We start from the raw sequence: 23,232 nt of genomic DNA, 5'->3' as shown, positions 1-23,232 counted from the left end.
AAACATGATAACTATTATTTCCTAAAAAGCTTTGCTAATCATGTCTAAAGTACTAATAGTCCCAAAAGATTCAAACAAATAAAACTTTTGATAGACTAGAAGATAAAACATACAATAGTTGACACCAAAAACTACATGGATAAATGAGAGAACATGGTTAGTGAACATAAGTAAAATTACATATTCTTCCACTTTGGAGTAAACACAAACTTTAGAAAATACTGTGGTACTGCTAAGTTCTCATCTAAATTAAACCACTAAATACTTCTAATAATCTGTACAGATCATATTATATAATGATTGTTTTATATATGTGTTTATATTTAAGTTGTCTATTATGATTTCATTGAAATATCTAGTAGTTTAAGGAAGATCTGATTTTGAATACAATTATTATTACCAGGTCTAAACACTTCATGATTCTTGTATATTTTATGTTAGGTAAAGTGTGAAACGGTTTATGCCATAAATTCAAACATTTTTTCTTTTCAAAATATCATTCAATCTAGAAATTGAAGCCATAATTACACCTTCAAGACAATTGCATCAAGGAGAAATAGCAAAAGCTATGTTAAGAGCACTAGGGAATCTTAGATACTAGCCATAGTTTTACTTATATATTGCAATACAACATTGCTTCCTTCACTAGGAGTAATACTTTGAAATTATTTGATCTGAATCTATGGAAGTGCATGACATACATTGATACTAATGTGAAGGACATTTCAAATTCCAATTGAAATAGGTTGGAAGGTAGCACATAGAGAGGAAAGCATCCTTATGCCAACCATTTATCTTTATATTTATGTTGGATGTCAAAGAAAAAATTAAGGGTCAAATGAAAGAGTTCTCCATTTATAAGGTAACACATATTTGACATATTTTCCAATTAAAACCTTAGACACTTGTGTCTGTCGTGTAATTTCTAAGTGACACAACTCTAATTTTAGATAGATATGTACAATATTGAGTGCTATAATGCTTTTTGCAAAGTTTACTTACATATTTTCCTTCTGATGCTGAAGTATGTATGTTTTATTTTAGGTACAGTAACTACAAATGAAGGATCCAATGTGTTGCACAATATATATTAATTCAATGCAAATATGATATAATAGTTCCTTCAATTTGATGCTTGTACTAGCTTTGATCTACCTGCATTAACGAATTTTGATGCTTGAAATATTTGGGCGACATACATGTATATACAAAGGTGGTTGGTGTTCAAGGGTGAATGGGTATGTCTCCAAATGAAGACATGACCATTCACCGAAGCACCCGATTGGTTGTATGGTCACACCCATTTGATTTAGTCATAACAAAACTAATGATTACAAGACTTAACAAAGTCTAAAGCAATCGATGATGATAAGAATAAATGCAATCATTTGCTGGGTTCATTCATAGATATAAATATAATAATTATATGCACAACTAGTTCTAAGTGCTACAATCACAATAACAATAAAAATTATATTCATGCATACATACATTTTGATATTCAAATCATATCGACATGTATATATACATGAGTATATTCTCATATGATCAGCACTATTGTCTGAACCAAAGCTACTTGATTCAACACTCCCTCTTAGCTAGGGAAGAAAAAGTGCATATGAATTCTTCTCATTATAAGAAGTAATATCCTCCAAATATTTTAAGAAAATCAAGTCTCATAATATTCTTGCAATTTTGTGTGTACATAGATATTAAGTCTCATGATATCCTCAATAAAGGATCATGGCATAGCCATAGATATTAAGTCACATAATATCAATGATGAGTTTAAAGATATTGATCTTCAATAGATATCAAGTCACATTCAATATCCATCAGCACACTCTTTTACCTATTATGATTTTCAAGAATATCAAGTAACGTGATAATCACCATAATAGTAATCTAATAATTTAAAGTCGTCATCTTATATTATTAGAGTCAACATTTAAATATAAAATATTATCTCCTTTTAATACTAAACATAGGGTAGGCCTATGAGTCATAGAGTCACACATAGGACATAAGAGTTTACACTTTAAAAATCTTTATTTAAATGAACAAAATTGCAAGATTTGAGACTCAATTTCATTAACTTCTATTTTTAACCAAGCCAAGTTTCTTTCTGAATGATCAACCTTAACTTTAGGAAGTGCCTTGGTAAGAATGTCAGCCATTTGATCACCTATATTGATATATTCTAAATGAATAGCTCTTCTTTCCACCATGTCTCTTACATAGTGGTAAGGAATTTCTATATGCTTGGATCTATCATGAAATAATAGATGCATAGATAACTTGATACAACTTTGGCTATCATAGTGAATAGTGGTAAGTTTCATAGGGTCGCTAAACAAGTTAGAAAGAAACTTTTGAAGCCACACTACTTGTCTAGCTTCCATTGCTGCTACAATATACTCTACCTTGGTAGAATTTTGAGCTAAAGAAGCTTGCTTTCGGTAGATCCAAGAGATCATAGCTGATCCTAAGGTGAAACAACATCCTCATGTACTTTTTTGGTCTTTCACACTTCTAGTCCAATCAGAATCCATATATCCAAGTAACTCTAAGCTGGTATCCTCATATTTAAGTTCATATCCAATAGTACGTTGAAGATACCTTAAAATCTACTTCAAAGCAACAAGATGAATCTCATCAGGTTCAGACATGAATTGACTCAATGCATTGACATCATAATAGGTGTTAGGTCAAGTATTTACAAGATAGATCATAGACCTAATTATCTATCTGTATAAGGTAGGATCAACTAGACTAGATTCAACACTTTCTTCCTTTATCTTGTGTAAGTTTGTTTACATAGGTGAAGACATAGATCAATAATCCCACATTCCAAATCTTTTCAAAATATCAATAGTGTACTTCTTTTGATGTAGAGAGATATTCACATAATTATGACGTACTTCCAAACCAAGAAAGTAATGAATAATTCCTAAGCCTTTCATTTCGAATTTAGAGACCAAATATTTCTTACACTGATTGATGAGATGTTCTTTCCATATAATCGAGAGATCATCAACATAAAGAATTAGAATTACCATATCACCTTTAGTTACCTTAAAGTAGAGATTTGGATTAGCCACATTCTTGGTAAATCCAAGACTTAAAAGGTATTTGTCAATCCTTTCATACTAAGCTCGGGGAGCCCTTTTGAGTCCATACAGAGCCTTCTTTAGTTTACATACATAAGAGGCAACATCATGTGTCACAAACCCTTTGGGTTGCTCTAGGTATACTTCTTTGTCAATTTTCCCATTAAGAAATGTAGTTTTTACATCCATTTGATGGATTTTCTAACCTTTAGCAACTGCAATGGCTATTATAGCCCTAACAAAGGTGTACCTAGCAACTAGTGCAAAAGTTTCTTCAAAGTCGATCCCTTCCTTTTGAGAAAAACCTCTAGCCACAAAATGAGTTTTATGTTTTTCAATGCTACCATCTATAGCATACTTAACCTTGAATAGCCATTTTGAAGACAACAAATTTTTCCTTAGGTCTTGAAACTATGTTCCAAACACCATTTTTTTGCATCTACTAGTATTCTTCCATTATGGTGTCTTTCTAAGCTTGATGTTAAGTTCTTTAGAAGTACTAGAAGGTTCAAGATTGGAGCTTTCACACAAGAAGGCATTATATGTCAATTTTCTAGGTCTCTTGCTTTCTGAGAAGGTTCCTGAAGGGGCTGGGAATCCATCTCCTTCTTGTATTATTTTTCTCTCACAAAGTGGCCTTTTAGAGTGACCAAGACTCTCTTCTTGAGTCTCAAGAAGGATTTTAGTTTCAATTGAAGTCTCTTCAGGGAATGCCCTCTCAATCTCAAGAGCAGGAGTTTTTTCTGGAGATACATCAAATTTATCTAGTTCATTGGAGGTTTTAGCTCTTCTGAAAGCAATTTCCTCCTCACAGATGACATCTCTGCTTGGTTCTATTTGTTTTTGTCCCCGTGTGTAGACTCTGTATCCCTTTTTTGTTTCACTAAAACCAATGAGAATACCCTTTCTTCTAGAAGGTTCTAACTTAGTCCTCTTTGTTGGAATTCTTTAGAACAACTGAGAGGGGGGATGAATCAATTATCCAAGGTCCAAATGTTTAAATAAAACTTTTCATAGCTTAGTGAACCCATAAAACATTTATCATCATGCGTGCATCCAAAATATTATGTAATCATTTAAAAATCTGTAGGTTACTGTCAAATCAATTTGCAGAAATGTAAACATGAAACATAACAAATTCAACAACACATTTGATACAATGATTTACATGGAAACCCAATTTGGGAAAAACCACCAGTAACAGGCTACTCTTTTCACTCTTCTAAAGTGATGCCTTGTGAAAGGCCAACCCTATTAAAGGTTACAATACACATTGTTAAATGTGACCCTATTAAAGGATTTCATTCACCCTATTAAGAGTGAGACTTGTTAGATGACTTTAGACCATTCACTTGGAATTTCACCTGGTTAAAGGATTTACAAATGACTGTTAGGTCAACCTTAATCCAAAGGATTTACCCTAGAATGATATAATTATTAGAGAGTAAAAAAAGGTTTTGATATGATAACAACTTACAACTCTATTTGCAGAATACAAATCTCTATTTCACTCCTCCATTCTTCTTGGCTTTCACACATTTTAGCTCTGATAGCTATTCACCCTTGAAGAATTCACACCCTTAAGCCTTCTTTCTTAAGATGCCAATGCAGACTCTTCTCTTAGGTCACTTGCCCTTGACTCTTGCTCTTCCTTAGGTTCTTGCACATGACAACCCTTGCTTTTGACAAGCCATTCCCATAAATAGTAAATTAAGATCTTTTGTTACTCATTCTCCATCGTCCAATTTATGGTTATGACAGATTAGGTAGGATTCAATGAATCTACCCCTCATTCCATATCACTTCTAGAAACTTCTCCTTTAATTCTCTTTGAATTCACCTCAAAATAGTTTACCTTGAATTTTGTGCCACCAACTCATCAATATTATCTTCTACTTAGTTCACACAATCCAAGAAAACAAACATGTCAGCTCAGATCCATCGAATTAACAATCTTTCAAATAATACAACAACTCGAAATTAACATGCTTTTGATGCTCGACACATAATGCATTTCTCTACATCCTCTATAAAATCACTCAACATGAACTAAAGTTTATTGGTGCTTGAAATCAACTAAACTTTACTCGAAATCCACTATTTTGCTCGGCATACACTAGAAAAGAATCTTACTTGGCTCCAATTGCTTTTTTGCTTGGCTTGCACTAACTTAGCTCGGCACCTACTATCTACTCGATCAAGCTTAGTAGACAAACTTTGTTTAACTTGCTCTTCTATACTTGCTTAGTGTAAAAAACCTTTTTTAATGTCAAGTAGATTATCAATACATCATGTTATCACTATCTTAACTATTTCTTGTAGTATTTTACATGTCATAACTCAACCTTTCCTCTAGGTTCTATTGTTACATATTTTGATCAAATCCTCTTCATTAATCATATAAGTGATAGTACTTAAATCATATGAGTAGTTGTCTTACAAGAAATTAGTAGGTTTATATTAGTGACAAAATAATGATTGAAACATATTGATCATATCAATCTATTCTCTATAGTCTCCTTCTTTAACAATCTTCCTCAATCTATTCTCAACAATCTCCCTCTTTGGCATTGATGGCAAACCAAAATGATCAACCAAACTGAGTAGATTAAAATAGTAAGACCAACAAAATACCAAAAAGAAAATAATTCCTTGTATTGAAATCTCTCCCTCTATCAACAACTTCCATCTTCTAAATAGTCTATAAAACTCATTTTTGTCATCCTTATAACTCCCTCTAAATTTCTTCTTATATATCCCTCTTACTAGGTAGATGTTAGGATTTCTTCATCTTTGTTAAATCTCCAATCTCTTGTATATCTCCTGATCAATAACTATCTCCCTCTTTCTTATATTTCCCTTGATCAGTAATTATCTCCCTCTTTGACAACAATGCTAAAGATTTGAGATCTTAATATGCATATATGAACTTCTTCAATTTCCCCCTTTGTCACCTTGCATGTGACTGATTTGTAGTTCTAGCACTTTGATTAATACTCATGAGCATCCTTAAGTATGCTTTTGTGAAGATGTTAGCAATTTTCTCTTTTGGGTTAACACATTCCATCTTCACCTCTTTATCTTGAATTAATTCTCTCAAGTAATGATACTTGATTGCAATGTGCTTAGTCTTTGTGTGCATCACATGATTCTTTGATATGTTTATAGCACTTGTGTTATCACAATAAATTGTCACTAGTTTTTTGATCTCTTCCTTCATACCTTTGAGTAGTTGTTTGATCCATACAATGCTTGTACAATTTAAAGCAACATAAATATATTCAGCTTTAGCAGTAGATTGTGAGGTATCGTTTTGTTTCTTGCTAGTCCATGTAACTAGCCTCTTGCCTAAGAAAAATGCTCTTCCACTCGTGCTCTTTCTATTATCAATGTTTCCAATCCAATCAACATCAATATAGGCTCTTAATTCAAATTTCTCATGTTTCTTATAATATAGACCATACCTTCTGTTCCTTTCAGATATCTCATTATTCTCTTTACAACCATCAAATGATTCTCCCTAGGATTAGCAGAGAACCTTGCAACTATCCCTATAGATAATGCAATGTCAGGTCTACTATGTACTACATATTGTAATTTTCCAATCATAGGCCTATATAATGATTGATTCACCTTAGCAAAATCACCATTCTTTGACAATTTGTGTCCTATCACCATAGGTTTACTTACTAGTTTAAAATCTTCCAATCCAAAAAATTTCAATATTTCTTTGACATATTTGGACTGAGTGATGTATATACCATATTTCATCTAGTGTACTTGCAAACTCACAAAGAATTTGATCTCTCCAATCATAGACATTTCAAATTCTTACTTCATTTCGTTTGCAAAAACCTTACATAAAGCATCTTGACCTTCAAATATGATATCATCAACATAAATTTTAAATAACAAAATATCTTTACCTTTTTCTATCTTCATGTACAAATTGTTGTTATTATTAGTCCTTTCCAATCTAGTCTTCACAAGATAATTATAAAGTATATCATACCATGCTCTTGGTGCTTGTTTTAAACCATATAGAGCTTTGTGTAATCTACATACCATGTTCTTATTGTTAACATCAATAAATCCTTCTAGCTGTTCTATGTAAAACTCTTCCTCTAATATGCCATTCAGAAATATAGATTTAACATCCATTTGATAAACTTTGAAACCTTTGTATGTAGAATAAGCAAGTAGAGTTCATACTTCTTCCAATCTAGCAACGGGAGAAAATATTTCTCCATAGTCAATTCTTTCTTCTTGTGCATATCCTTTGTAGACTAATCTTTTCTTGTTCCTTGTGACTTCACCATATTCATTTAGCTTGTTTTTGAATACCCACTTGGTGTCAATCACATTTTTGTCTTCAGGTCTAGCAACTAGATTCCATGTCTTATTTTTTCTCAATTTGTTCAACCTCTTCTTTATTTCCAATGATTTTTATAGTATGATGATGTCTTTTGACATATTTGGACAATCTTGGTTTAGCTCTAGTTTCTTCATTTGGTCTTTCAGCTTTAGAGTCACTATGTACATCTCTGTCAAGTAGCTTTGCATCTCTTTCATGTACACTAATCTTAGAATTAGAATGTGCTCTAACTTTATCCTATATCTTGACATATGAATGTACCTCAGTTCCTGAATGCAACTCAACATTCATAGTATGTGACTCGGTAGTTACTGAAACTTGCTATTGGTTTGTAGCTTTATTTGCAACATATTTTTCAGTAGGAATTCCTTAATAAAAGTATACAAATGATTCATATTCTTCTGGTTCTTTCAAAGATTCAGCCTTATATACTTTTGTATATTCATCAAAATTTAGATTTGCACTTTCCACAACTTTGTTAGTGTTAGTATTTAAACACTTATAAGCTTTACTTCTTGTGGAATATCCTAAGAATATACTTTCTTCACTTTTTTTAATCTAGTTTACCATTCCTGAAGTCTTTTAGAATATAGTATTTTCTTCCAAATACCTTAAAAGAAAATTTTACATTGGGTGAGTATCCATACCATAGTTCAAAAGGTATTTAATGAGTACCTTTCTTGACTTGTACACGGTTCAAGTATATACAACTATAATTACAACTTCTCTTCAGTATTTCAAAGCAACATTTTTCTCCATTATGAGTGTCCTAGCATAGTCCATTATAGACTTGTTCCTCCTTTCAGCTATTCCATTTTGTGGAGGAGTTCTAGGCACAGATGTCTATCTTTTTATTCCTCTATCATTATAGAACATCTCAAACTAATGTGATGTAAATTCTCCTCCTTTGTCAGATCTCAAACAGTTTAGACTTTTGCCTGTTTCCTTCTCAACTCTTGCTAAGTACCACTTAAACATTCGAAAAGCATCAGATTTCTTTTTTAGAAACATAACTGTCATCATTATAGAATAATCATCAAGAAATAATAATGTACTTATCTCCTTTTTAGCTTTGCACATCAATTGGTCCATGCACTTTAGTATGAAAAATCTCTAGTATTCCTTTAGAGGTATGAGTTTTACTCTTAAAACTTGACTTTGTCATTTTGCCTAACTAACATTGTTTGCACATTATATTACTAGCTTTCTTCAACTTAGGCAAACCTCTAACTTTGTTCATATTACTAATACTAACCAAGTTATCAAAATTAACATGGCATAACCTTTTGTGCCATAGCCACACATCATCAAATTTTATAGGTAGACAAGTAGCATCCTCTATGTCAAGATAGAATAGATTACTCCTAGTCTGGTCATGCTTTCCAATTAGTTTTCCATTAGTATCATATATCTTAGCAATCTTGTTTTGAAACTCAACCTTACATCCTGAATTATTCAGTTGTGACACACTCAAAAGATTATAGTTAAGTTCTTCAACATAGTAAGCATTGTCACATAAAATCTTATCTATGAGTTTGATAGAACCTTTTCCTTTTATCAAACATGGTGCATCGTTACCAAATCTTACACTATTTCCATCATAATAATTTAGGGCAATGAACTTACTTTTGTCTCCAACCATATGATGTGAATACCCACTATCAATGATCCATTTATAATTTTTGTTCAACAAGTCACAAGTGCAGTTGCCTCATCTTCATCAGATTTGTCCTTCATTGCAACATACACCACTTCATCATCATGTTCATCAGATTCATCTTTTGTTTCCTCTTCAGTAATGTAGCAAGACTTCTTGCCTATAACTTTGTAGTCCTTATTGTCATCATCTCTTCTACTTTTGTACTTGTCACCACCTCTAAAATTCTTCTTCTCTAGACATCTAACAACAATATGACCAACCTCATTGCAATTGAAATAAATGATAGGTAATTTACGTTTGAACTTTCCTTTACCTCTATGGAATATTCTTTCCACTAGTGCTTCAATTTGCTGTACATCCTCCTCATCTATATCACTATAACTAGACACATACTTTATTTATTTTTTCTTCTTCTTCTTCTCATCAGGTTCCTTCAATGACACCTTAGCTTTGAAAGTAGATTCAATATTTTTAGGTTTGTAATTATCAAAGGTAGATGGCTCAAAAGTAGTGAGCCTACCTTCCAGACCTTCAAGTGATAGATTATTTCCTGGTATACATCTCAATTCTTGAATTGTAGAAACTCTAATAGCATAAATAGGAAATAGTGTTCTTTAAAAAAAATTTAGTACAATATCATCATCTATTGTCTCAATAGCTCCTCTTATTGCATTAACAACTTCTTTTATCCTTGCAACATATTGAGTAGTATTTTCACCTTCTCCCATTCTCATATCATCAAACACAACTATGAGACTTTCAACTTTGGCTCTTAGAATATTAGTTTCTCCTCCATAGATGGCATGTAAACCATCCCACATTTTCTTTGTAGTGTCAAGACCTTTGATATCATCAAATTCAGCATAGCTTAGGGCAGAGGCAATCTCCAACATTGTCTGATTGTGTTCTTTCTTCTTTTTCATATCTTCAACAGTTAGGGCTCCAACGGGATCGACATGATCAATAGTAATGGTAGATTATGCATGATCTCCAAGTCTTTCAAGGTGTAGCTTCATCAAAATTTTCCATGCCTGAAAGTTATCTCCATTAAACTTGGGTACATCTCTTTTTGACATCTTGATCTTTGTGCTTCTAGTAGCTTCAAACTAGTCCTCTTAAGCAGATGGATCTGATACTAGTTGTTGGAATTCTTTAGAATAATTGAGAGGGGGGTGAATTAGTTATCCAAGGTCCAGATGTATAAATAAAACTTTTTACAGCTTAGTGAACCCATAAAACATAATAGATTCAATAACATATTTGACACAATGATTTACGTGCAAATCGAATTGGAGAAAAACCACCAATAGCATGCTACTCTTTTCACTCTTTTGAAGTGATGCCTTGTGAAAGGCCAACCTTGTTAAAGGTTACAATATGCACTGTTAAATGTGACCCTATTAAGGAATTTCAATCATCTTGTTAGGAGTGAGCCTTGGTAGTGGACTTTAGATCATTCACTTAGAAATTTCTAAATGACTATTAGGTCAACCTTAATCGAAAGGATTTATCCTAGACTGATACAATTGTTAAAGAGTAATAGTAACGCTTGATCTGATAACAACTTACAACTCCATTTGCAAATTACAGATATTTGTTTTAGTCCTCCATTATGCTTGCCTTTCACACTTTTAAGCTCTGATAGCTTGTTCACCCTTCGAGCATTCAAACCCTTAAGCCTTCTTGCTTAACATGCCAATGTAGACTCTTCTCTTAGGTCACTTGATGAAGAAAACCCTTGACTCCTTCTCTTCCTTAGGTTCTCACACATGTAAACCCTTTCTTCTGACCAACCATTCCTATAAATAAGAAACTAAGATATTTTTCTGCTCATTCTCCATCATCCAATTTGGAGTTAGGAAAGATTAGGTAGGATTAAATGAATCTACCCCTAATTCCATATCACTTCTAGAAACTTCTCCTTAAATTCTCTTTGAATTCACCTCCAAATGGTTTACTTTGAATTCTATGCCACCAACTCATCAATCTTATCTTCTACTTGGTTCACACAATGCAAGAAAAAAAACTTGCTAGCTTAGATCCATTGAATTCACGATCTTTCAAATAATGCAATAACTTGACATTAACTTGCATTTGATGCTTGACACATATTGCGTTGCTTGACATCTTTTGTAAAATCACTCAACATGAACTAAAGTTTACTAGTGCTCAACATCAACTAAACTTTACTCAACATCCACTATTGTGCTCGGCATACACTAGAATAGACATTTTTACTCAACTCCAACTAATTTTCTGCTCAGCTTGCACTGACTTTTCTCAACACCTACTATCCACTCGGTCAAGCTTGGCAAAACAACTTTGTTTAAATTATTCTTCTATACTTTCTTAGTGTAATCAATCTTTGTAAGCTTATGTAGATTATCCATACATCATGTTATCACTATCTTAACTAATTCTTGTACTCTTTTCCATATCATAACTCAACCTTTCCTCTAGGTGCTATTGTTACATCTTTTGATCAAATCCTCTTCATCAATAAAATAAGTGATAATACTTGAATCATATAAGAAGTTGTCTTACAAAAAATTAGCAAGTTTGACATCAGTGACAAAACAGTGATTGAAACATATTGATCATATTAATCTATTCTCCACAGTCTCCTTCTTTAACAATCTTCCTCAATCTATTCTCAACACTCTTCTCATTAGGTACATGAACATACACATGACATCCAAATATCCTTAAGTTCTTGATGTCAGTTTCTTTCCAAATTTTTTTTGGCAAGAGTCTTATTGTCCAAATATGAGTGAGGACATCTATTCTAAATATAAGCTACTGTGTTAGGTGCTTCATGGTAGAAGGACATACTCAAATTTTGATCAAAATTTATAGCACGAGCAACTTCTAGAATAGTTATGTTTTTCCTTTCAGCAACCTCATTTTGTTGAGGATTGTAAGGAACTGTGAACTCCCTCTTAATCCTCGTGATTTTGTAAAACTCTTTTAAATTTTTTAGAAGTATACTCCTTCCCATTATCTATTCCTATAACTTTAATGTTCTTACCAGAGGAGTTCTCAATCATAGTTTTGATTTCTTTAAACTTAGAGAGAATCTCTTCATATTCTTTGCATTTAAGGAAGTAGATCTATGTGTTCCTTGAAAAATCATCAAAAAATATCAAATAGTATAAGAATCCTCCTATAGAAGGTATAGACACAGGCCTATATAGATCAAAATGTACTAGTTCCAACACTTCTTTAGTTTTGCTCAAACTATGAGGAAATTGATTTTTAGTGTTTTTCCCTAAGGCACAACCTTTACATGATTCATTGTGAATATGGTTTAACTTATGAATTCTAGTTACTACCTTCTACAATGTTAGGGAATGTAAGTTAATATGACCTATTCTTCTATGTCATATTTCATTTGAATCTATGGTCTGATGTACAGGTGCAAGGTTTTTCTTAGCACATAGCTCATTTTAAAGTCCTTGTCTTACTCCTATTGTTAGAGCCCTTTTAATGGTTGAATTTTTAGGCCATGCTAGTACTTTACCTCCCATTAATGCAATTATAAAACCATCATCTTCAAGTATTGATATAGATATTAAATTCCTCTTAATACCTGGTACATAAACAACTCTAGAAAGTTGAATAGAATTTCCAAATTTCAATTTTATGGTGTAGGTCCCAATTCCTTTTATGGAGTGTGCAGAGTCATCACCAATTGTAACTTCTTCATCTATTTCTATTTGCATACTTTCTAGGTTATCCTGATATCCAGCAATGTGTCTAGAAGACCCATTGTCAACTATCCATGCATTCCTTTTGGTTGATATTTGGCTAGATAATGCTAAATAGAAGGCACATTTCTCATATTCATTACCTTCATTTGACTTCTCAAATTTTGCAAAAGATTCCTTAGGTTTAGATCTATTGGGATAATTTATTGCATAATGTCCATATAGATCACATCTAAAGCATTGGATTTTGGACAAGTCTTTTTTCTATTTGGATTGTCCTTTCTGATGAAAATTTCTTTTCCTTTATTTGTGTTTCTTCTTTCCCTTCTTATGATCATTTGTATTAAGAATTTGAACATCTTCATCTAAGGTTTTTTTTTTTCCCTTAATCATTAATCTTGATTCTTCTTGAAGACAATCTAATCTTAAATGATCCAGTTTAGGGATTTTAGACATAGCACTTATACATTGTACAAATGATTCCTAGGAGTTTGGAAGTCCTAATGCTATTAAGGACAATTCTTGATTTTCAATCTCATAACCAAGTGCAAATAATTGATCCCTCAAGTATGTGATTTTCATAAAGAAAACATTTATAGTCTCTCCTTTATTCATGCTTACACTATTCATCTACCTTTTAAGAGCAAGTTTTCTGCCTCTACTATTGATTATAAATATATTTTCAAGAGCTTGAAACATATGATATTCATGATATGGTATGTTTTGCCACAATAAGTACTATGTGGTCTCAAAAAACATCTACAATTATCTTCATAGCCTTTTCATTTTTCTTGATCCATTCTAATTTCTTAGGATCATCTATAGGTTCCTCTTTGTCCTCTCTTACAAATCATTCCAGTTTGTTTTCTTTTAACAAGATCTTTAATCAAAACTTCTAGGATTCAAAGCTGTTAGCACTTCAAAGGTGATGTTCAAATCTCATTGTATTTTTCATTTTTGTAGGGAGAGAGGATTTTTTATCTAAAGTAAAAATCTGATTCAATAAACATTAGTGTGATCTTTCCTTAGCCAAGCTCTGACACCATGTAAAGTTTACTTATAGATTTTCCTTCTAATGCTGAAGTATGTATCTTTTATTTCAGGCACAATAATTGCAAATGAAGGAGCCAATGTGCTACACAATATATATTAATTTAATGCAAATATGATATAACAGTTCCTTCAATTCAATGTCTGTGCTACCTCTAATCTGCTCGTATTAATCAATTTCAATGCTTGCAATATTTGGCGGCATACATTTATATACAAAGGTGGTTAGGTGTTTGGGTGAATGGGTATGTCTCCAAATAAAGACATGACCATTCACCGAAGCACATGATCACTGGTATGGTCACACCCATTTGATTTAGTCATAAGGGTATGTGCAAGATCATGGTGTGCCAAAAAGTGGCAATCTAAAAAATCTGTAGTTCTAAAATATCTCAAACCATTTCAAAATATATTCCAACTTTTTTTCCACCCACCTTGATACTAAATGAAAACATTTAATATCTTTGTAAGGTCTACTATATATTTTGATACCAAACCTATATGGTCAACTTTAAAAACATCTTTAAAATGTGCTTTTGGCTCATTTTTATGTGATTTTTACTTCAAACATGTAGTTGACAACTTTTTCTTACCAAAATTTGATGAAATAAAAAGGGTTTCTTAAGAATGTTCTTATCTTTTCATAAATGTAAGGTTTGTTAAATTATGAGTTTAGTAAGTAATTATTACTTATTTTCTAATGGAGTTAAATATAAAGTGTTGACTATCACACTACTTGAAGAACAACTATAACTTTCAAATGGTACAACATTTTTTAAATCCAAAAGATGCATCACATTCTATGTTTGTTCTACTATAAGGGGAAAAAAATGAAAAATTGAATTTTGTAGAGTTTTGATATAGTTAAGGTGATCAGACATGAGAGTATTTTTATTCCAAAAATACTAAAGTCAAAAATTAATTAATTAATATTTATTTAGAATAAAAATACCCAAAAAATATGTGTCACATTTAGGCATGAGTCTACTACTTATATCTAGAATAATTTTTAAAAATATTATCATTTGATTTTGATTAAGGTGGTCAGACATATGTCTACTTCTTCTTTTTTTTCTAAAAAATTTCTAATATTGCATTAAAATTCAAAATTTTGACCAATCAATTTTTATTTTTTTGAGATAAGTCCTAGTAGTTTAGAAACTAGATTTAATTTTCTAGAGATTCTTTTCTCTCAACTTTCTAATATAAATTTAATAACAAGTAAAAATTTGCACGTCAAGTTGACATAACCCTAATTTTTTGGATTTTTATTGGCACTTAAGAGCATAGTTTGGTTGACCATGATCCTGCACATATCCATAACAAATCTAATGATTACAAGAATTAACAAAGTCTAAAGCGATCGATGATGATCAGAATAAATATGATCATTTGCTAAGTTCATTCTTAGATATAAACATAACTATTATATCCACGGTAAGTTCTGAATGCTACAATCACAATAACAATGCAAATTATATTCATGCATACATACATATCAATATTCAAATTATATCAACATGTATATATACATGATTATATTCTCATATGATCAACACTATTGGCTGAACCGAAGCTACTTGATTAAAAAAAAAAAATTTCAGTTAGGTATTTGCATTCAAAGGCCATCATTTTGTATCACTTTCTTGTAATTTTTTAACAACTATTGAATATTCCAAAGAATTTGTCATACAATTGTGTGTAGATATTAATCCTTATCAATTGTTTAGTGCATATATCTTTGCCATCATTAGTGAGAAAAGAAAAGTTCTTAAATAAATATCACAACAGTGTTACTACCCTTCCAAATTACAAAGAAAACATTCATAATATCAAGAAATTTACTCTAGAGGCAAATGCTCTAAATTAAAACTAGCAGGGTACTTGTACATGTTGACTTTGTTTTAATCTCATCAAGTTATGTTGCAAGGTTGGTTTCATTAATACATTTGTTTTACCTTCTTTGTAATGCCATAATCATCTTGTTCAATCTTGTTCATTGAATGTATCAAGAAATTAAGTTTTATTATCTTAGATGTTCACTTTATTCAAATATATTTTTATGATATATGTAACTTATGTTCATCATGTTAATGTTTAGCATTAGAAGAAGAAAAACATGGATTACTTGATATACTAAAAATTACTGTTGATTCCATAAATCACATGGATATAGTTGTGTGTGTGTGTGTAAATATATATGCCTATGTCCTTGTAATATTAAATGGATTATAGACAATATTGTGATCAGGTTTCATTGATTGTTGACAACCTTCATTATTATTAGGAGACAAGTCATTATCATGCCATGTTATATTGTTCTTATCTGGCACATATATATTAAGGTAGTTTGTTATCTTTGTTAAAAAATATGCCTCCGAAGAGGCATGTCTCAATGTGGCCCTTGGGCCACGTAGAGACATGACTCTTCAGAGTCATGACCTCTACTCACATATATATATATATATGAGCACTCTGCCACAAGGAAAACAATCAATCCATGGCATTCAAAGTACCTGTAGTCAATAAATAATATTCTATAAACATTGCTCACTATTGTTATTGTTATTTCATCAGTTATACAACACTTCAATTGCTATAGTTACAGTTTGAAGAAGAAAGATAATACTGTGATTGTTGTCAAAAGAAAAGTAAATACATTCTGCATTATTCAAGTAAGATATTCTCTACAAGGATTTATTTTGTAATTGTTTTATCTATCAAATATCCACAATAATTAACATTCTATCAAAGCTATACTAATAGGAAAACTTTTGCAAAGTATTCATTCTAATCTAAATTTCAAAAGTTAAAGAAAAAGCTTTTAAAATCAAAGCATTAAAAATGGTGAATCACATAAGAATAGAAGATAGGCTAGATGGAGCATCAAACTTCTTATCTTGAAAAATTAGATTATTAATAGTGCTAAGAGAAATGGAATTAGAAAAATACATTGAATCAAATTTACCCATGCCTGAAAGTGAATCTAAGAAAGTAACATGGAAAAGGCATAATAATAAAACAATGAAGATCATTATAGATTTAGTAAAGGATCATATACTTCCATCTATAGCTAATCTTCAAACTAAATTTGAAATGTTCTCCTCCATTCAAAATACATTTGAAATCAACAATACAAGTAGATTATTAACTTTAAAACAAGATCTACTTTATATAAAGATGAAAACTGGAGAATCCATAACCTCATCTTTCTTAAGAATTACTGAATTAAAAGATCAACTTGTAACTATGAAAAACCAAGTGGATGATAAGGAACTAAGCATGATTTCTCTTAGAGGTCTTCCTTTATCATGGGAAACCTTCATTCAAGGTTTAAGTTCACAACCCAAACTTCTAAAATTTGATCAACTAAAGAATGAATGCACTCAAGAGGAGTCTAGACTAGCTTCTAGAGGACTAAGTTGAAATCAAGAGGGAGATGTTCAAGCACTATACACCAAATCAAATAAGAAAAGAGAGTTTAAGAATAACAAGAAGGATTTTTTAAAAAATGACAAATCTCACAAACAACATGACTGGTCCAAAGTTAGACATTTTAAATGCGATAAGCTTGGTCACTATTATTATGTATGTCTAGAAAAGCAAAAAATTCAAGCAGCTTTAGCAGAAGTTAAAGAAGAAAATGTTGAGAAAGTGAATAAAGAAAATTATGCATTCCTTGTATTCCTCTCAAGGGAATTAAACACTAATCACAATACTTGAATCATAGATAGTGGAGCTTCTCGTCACATCACTAGATTTAAGGATAAGTTTGAAACCTTTTCAAAACATGAATCAAAATAAGTAACCATTGGAGATAATTCCTCTCACCCTATTAAAGGAATTGGTTCTTTTTCTATACAACTAAATTCTAGAATCACACTTCAACTCAAGAATGTCTTATATGTACCAAGGATCAAAAGAAAGCTTGTCTCAATCTCTGGACTTGTTGATCAATGGTACAAAATTGCATTTCAAGAATATAGAGTTCTATCATGGCCTAAGAGCTCAACTATTAAGAAAGCCATCTCTATTGGAGTCAGAGATGGAAGTCTTTATAAGCTTTGTAATAACCAAAATCCTAATTTAAACTTAACCCTTAGTAATGATAAGTCAAATTCCTTTGAAATCTGGCATAGTAGACTAGGTCATCTTAACTTTCGAGCCTTATCATCTATAGGGGAAATTGTAAAAGGTCTACCTAATCTGAAAATAGATCATTCAAGTATTTATAAAGGGCGTGCATTAGGTAAAAATACTAAAGATTCCTTCCCCAAAAGTGATCATAAATCTAAATCCATTCTTGAATTGATTCATTTAGATCTTTGTGGTCCTATGTAAATCCCCTCTTGTAATGGGTGTCTTTACTATATAAATTTTATTGATGATTATTCTAGGAGAACCTGGATCTATTTTTTGAAACAAAAGGAGTCATCTGAGGTCTTATCCAAGTTTAAAGAGTTTAAAGCCTTAGTTGAAAATCAATTAGGTTACAAGATTAAAACCCTAACAATGGAGGTGAATACATATCTGATATCTTTAAAAACTTGTGTATTTCCATTAGGATTAAGAGGGAATTTTTTGTACATTATAATCCTCAACATAATGGAATAGTTGAAAATAAAAATAGATGTATTTTTGAATCAACCAGAGCCATGTTACATGATCAAAATCTTCATTACTCATTTTGGGCTGAAGCATCTAATATTTTAGTCGACATACAAAATCAATTCCCTCACTCCATATTAGAAAATACCACCCCAAAAGAAGTATTTACAGGAATTAAAGTAGATTTAAGCCACTTGAGAATATTTGAATGTCCAGTCTATACTCACATACCAAAAGAGAAAAGAATAAAATTGGAACCTTCCAAGAAAAAGGGAATATTCTTTGGATATAGTGAAACTACAAAAGGATATAGGATCTACGTTCCTGGGCAAAGGACAATTGAAATTAGCAGAGATGTAATATTTGAAGAAGTCATGACCTTTAAAATTTCTAGTAATAGTGATGAATCTATTTCTGAAGAAGATCAACCTACAAAAATTGAGAGGGGGGGATGATTTTGACTTCTCTTCCATGACTAATCATATAGAACCTGAAAAAATCAAAAATAACAATAAAAAGAGACCTCTTTGGGCTAGAAAAATGTTAGAAGAAAATCAAGTTGAACCAGATGAAGTAATTCAAGAAAGCAAAAGGACCAGAAATCAATCTTGTTATGTTGCATTACTATCTGAACTCATAAAATCTGAACCTACTAATGTTGAAGGAGCACTTTCACATCAATCATGGAAGGAAGCAATGATTGAGGAATATAACTCTATATTGAAGAATAACATATGGGATGTTGTACCAAGACCTAAGAACGAATCAGATGTCCCTTCCAAATGGTTATTCAAGATTAAACATGCTTCAAATGATAGTATTGAAAAATACAAAGCAAGATTTGTAGCCCAAAGTTTCTCTCAGAAAGAAGGTATTGATTATGAAGAAACCTTTGCCCTTGTTGCTAGGTACACTTCAGTCAGAACAATCCTAGCAATCGCAGCATCTAAAAGATGGAAAGTACATCAGATGGATGTCAAAATAGCATTTGTCAATGGTAAAATTGAAGAAGAAGTTTACATTGAACAACCAGAAGGGTTCAATACTTATGACAACAAGACTCATGTTTGTAAATTAAAGAAAGCACTTTATGGACTCAAACAAGCTCCTAGAGCCTGGTATGAAAGAATAGATAATCACCTATTGAAATTAGGATATGCCAAAATTGAAGTTGACCTAAATCTATACTTCAAAACTAAAGGTGATGATATGATTATTCTTGTATTATATGTTGATGATTTGCTAATTATAGGTGAAGAACATCTCATGAAGAAATGAAAGACTTAGGGTTACTTCACTACTATTTTGGATTAGAAATTTGGCAACAAGACAACTGTATTATACTAAATCAAGAAAAATATACAATTAATATCTTAACAAAATTTGGAATGATGGAATGTAAATTGGTTACTACTCCTATGGAAATAAATCTACACAAATTAAAAGATGATATGAACAAATCTGAGGCTATAGATCCTACTTACTACAGACAAATTATTGGATTCCTGATATATTTGGTGAATACTCATCTTGACATATGCTTTGCAACTCACACCTTGAGTTAGTTTACGTGTACTCCTAAGAAGATACATTTACATGCAGCTAAATACATATTGAGATATCTAAAGGGTACTATTGGAATGGGAATCAACTATGACAAAGTCAATATTGAACTACTTGGATATTCAGATTCTAATTGGGTTGGAAACTCTATTGAGTGGAAGAGTACTTCAGGATATTGTTTCAGTCTTGGATCTGGTATGATTTCTTGGTCTAGTCAGAAACAAACTTTAGGAGCATTGAGTTCCACCGAAGTTGAGTACATTGCGTCTTCCTTGGGTGCTAGAGAAGTAGTATGGCTACAAAAGTTGCTATCAGATCTCTTCAAAAGACATTTGAAGCCTACTATGATTTATTGTGATAATCAAATTTGTATTAAGCTTTCTTCTAATCTAGTATTTCACAATCGCTCCAAACATATTGAAATTCTATTTCATTATATTAGAGATATGGTGAATCGAGGAGTTATTCAATTGAAATACATATGTACAAATGAGTAAACAATTGATATCCTTACCAAGCCTTTTGCTAAAGTGAAACTAAAATACTTTAGAGAAAAACTTGGTATGATTAATTGTAATGATAAATTTTTGAAATAAAATATTTATTTCATTTAAGTTTATGCTTCTATTGGTTACTTAGTAGCATTTGATATATGTAATGAAAGGTGATGATCTTTCATGGACATATTTATTTTGAAGGAAATTATTTAGAAGGTGACAATCTTGTAAATAATAAACCTGTGTGTGTATTATATGAGCATCTCTAGACATTGCTTAAGTGCAAGTAGAGATTATATGGGCATTTCTAGACATTGCTTAAGTGCAAGTAGAGATCATGGAAACTTAATCACAATGGATATCTCTAGACATTGCTTAAGTGCAAGTAGAGATCATTTACTATTCATATTGTGTTGATTATATGATGATTCTGACTTATTGATGTTTTACTTCTCCCTTGCTAAAGAGGAAGTGTTAATGTTTAGTGTCAGAAGAAGCAAAACATGGATTACTTGATATACTAAAAATTACAGCTAATTCCATAAATCACATGGACACACACACACACACACACACACACACACACACACACACACACACACACAAGCCTACACACTTCTAATATTATATAGATTATTGCTAATACTCTAATCAAGTTTCATTGATTATTGATAGCCTTCATTATGATCAGGCTCCTTTATTATCGAGAGACAGCTCATTAGCGTGCCATGCTATATTGTTGTTATTGGGCACATATATATTAAGGTTATTTGCTATCGTTGTAAACAAGCATGCCTCTAAAGAGGCATGTCTCTACGTGGCCCTTGGGCCATGTAGAGACATGACTCTTCAGAGTCATGACCTCTAATCACATTTATATATGAGCACTCTACTGCAGGGAAAGCAATCAATCCATGGCATTGAATGTACTTGTAGTCAATAAATAATATTGTATAAACATTTCTCACTATTGTTATTATTATTTCATTAGCTATATAGCACTTTAGTTGTTATAGTTATAGTTTGAAGAAGGAAGATAATATTGTGATCATTTCCGAAAGAAAAGTAAATACATTTTGCATTATTGAAGTAAGATATTCTCTGCAAGCATTTATTTTGTAATTGTTTTATCTATCAGAGATCTATAATAATTAACACATTGAATGTATCAAGAATGGAATTTCTATTATCTTAGATATGGACTTCATTTAAATATATTTTTAATGATCGATGTAACTTAGTTATTATGCTTATGTATTAATATTGAGATGATCAAATAAGGAACATCTATGGGGAGTAGATCTCAATGGATGTGGGGCCATAAATGAGGAACTCTAGAGAAAATGGGTGGAATAAGTTTTTAATTTAACTGGTAAATGCAAGTGTATATTTCTACCCTATCTTAAAATTAATGGAGGGAAATGATGTCCTACATAGAAAAGAAAGAGTTGTAACCCCATAGAATTATCAAACATTGTACATTTAAGAAATGAGCTATCAACTAATTTTATTTATGTTTTGTAGGTACCCTCTCATGAAGCTAATTGAGAAGAATCCAAAATTGGTGTGAATTTTCAAATCCAAAAGCCTCCAATTTCAAGGATGTTAAGGGTTTGCTCGTCAAATTACTTAAACCTTTACAAATAGTTTTTTGTCTTTAATATATTTTTTCTTCTACAACCAAATAAATGAAAAAAAATTCCACGTATCTATCTCATTTTTAGAAATGAGTCAAATTATGGTAGCAAAGTCTTATGCTACCAGAAAAATTGTGTGCTTATTTATTAGCCATAGTGTATACAATTTGAAAGAAAGAGTACTTCTCAAATATCATACAATATATTTTACTATAAGATTAATCATTGCACCTTGTTGTTGCAAGTGATAGTCCAATAAGTATTTTCCTTAGATCTACAATCTTGTGATTTGTAAGCATACTTCTGTCATGTATACTAGTAACCTTCAAATTTAGAATTATTTGGTTTGCATGTACACCAAGGCACGAGATATGGTACATCCAAAGAGTACAATAATCTGTATGAGTGTCCTCAAATAACACTACTCAAATAAGAAGGGAAAAAAGACATAAAAAAGAATCAAAACAAAAAATATCTATACCACTATGATCGGCTAGGAATCAAATTTTTGGTGATATTTTATTTAGAAAAAATAGAGTCTATATGTCTGAAATATGAGAAAAAAATGTGAAGGTAGATCCAAACACAACTTGAAGGGAAAACATGTTGATGATGCAATACTGACATGGTGCTGATGTCAGCAAGGGATGAGCCCAAATTTGATGGTCAAACTATAGTTGAGGTAAAAATAGTGCCTGAAAAATAACCCCTAGTAGAAAATAATATCCAATCACCGAAAACACTATGCTAGATTAAAGGGCTGGTGTAGAGTAAGAAATTTGGTGGCCAAAAATAAGCATGTCTTTAAAAGGAAAATATAATAGTCTCATACAAACCATGGAAAAATCCTCTCACATAAATGTGAATTGTAATACCATATGTCATTGGTTAATTGCCCAAAACAAATCTGCCAACGTAACATTCCATGAAACCAAAGTTGCTGATATAGTGGCAATAATATTTTCGATTGATGAAAAACTGCCAAAGAAGTCTATAACACCACAAACCATAGCAAAAGAGTATTG

This window comes from Cupressus sempervirens, chromosome 4 (genome assembly GCF_028749045.1).
Source record: "Cupressus sempervirens isolate cs-2001-9-10 chromosome 4, ASM2874904v1, whole genome shotgun sequence".
In the NCBI taxonomy this organism is placed as follows: Eukaryota; Viridiplantae; Streptophyta; class Pinopsida; order Cupressales; family Cupressaceae; genus Cupressus; species Cupressus sempervirens.
Note: the sequence above shows the minus strand (reverse complement) of the source record.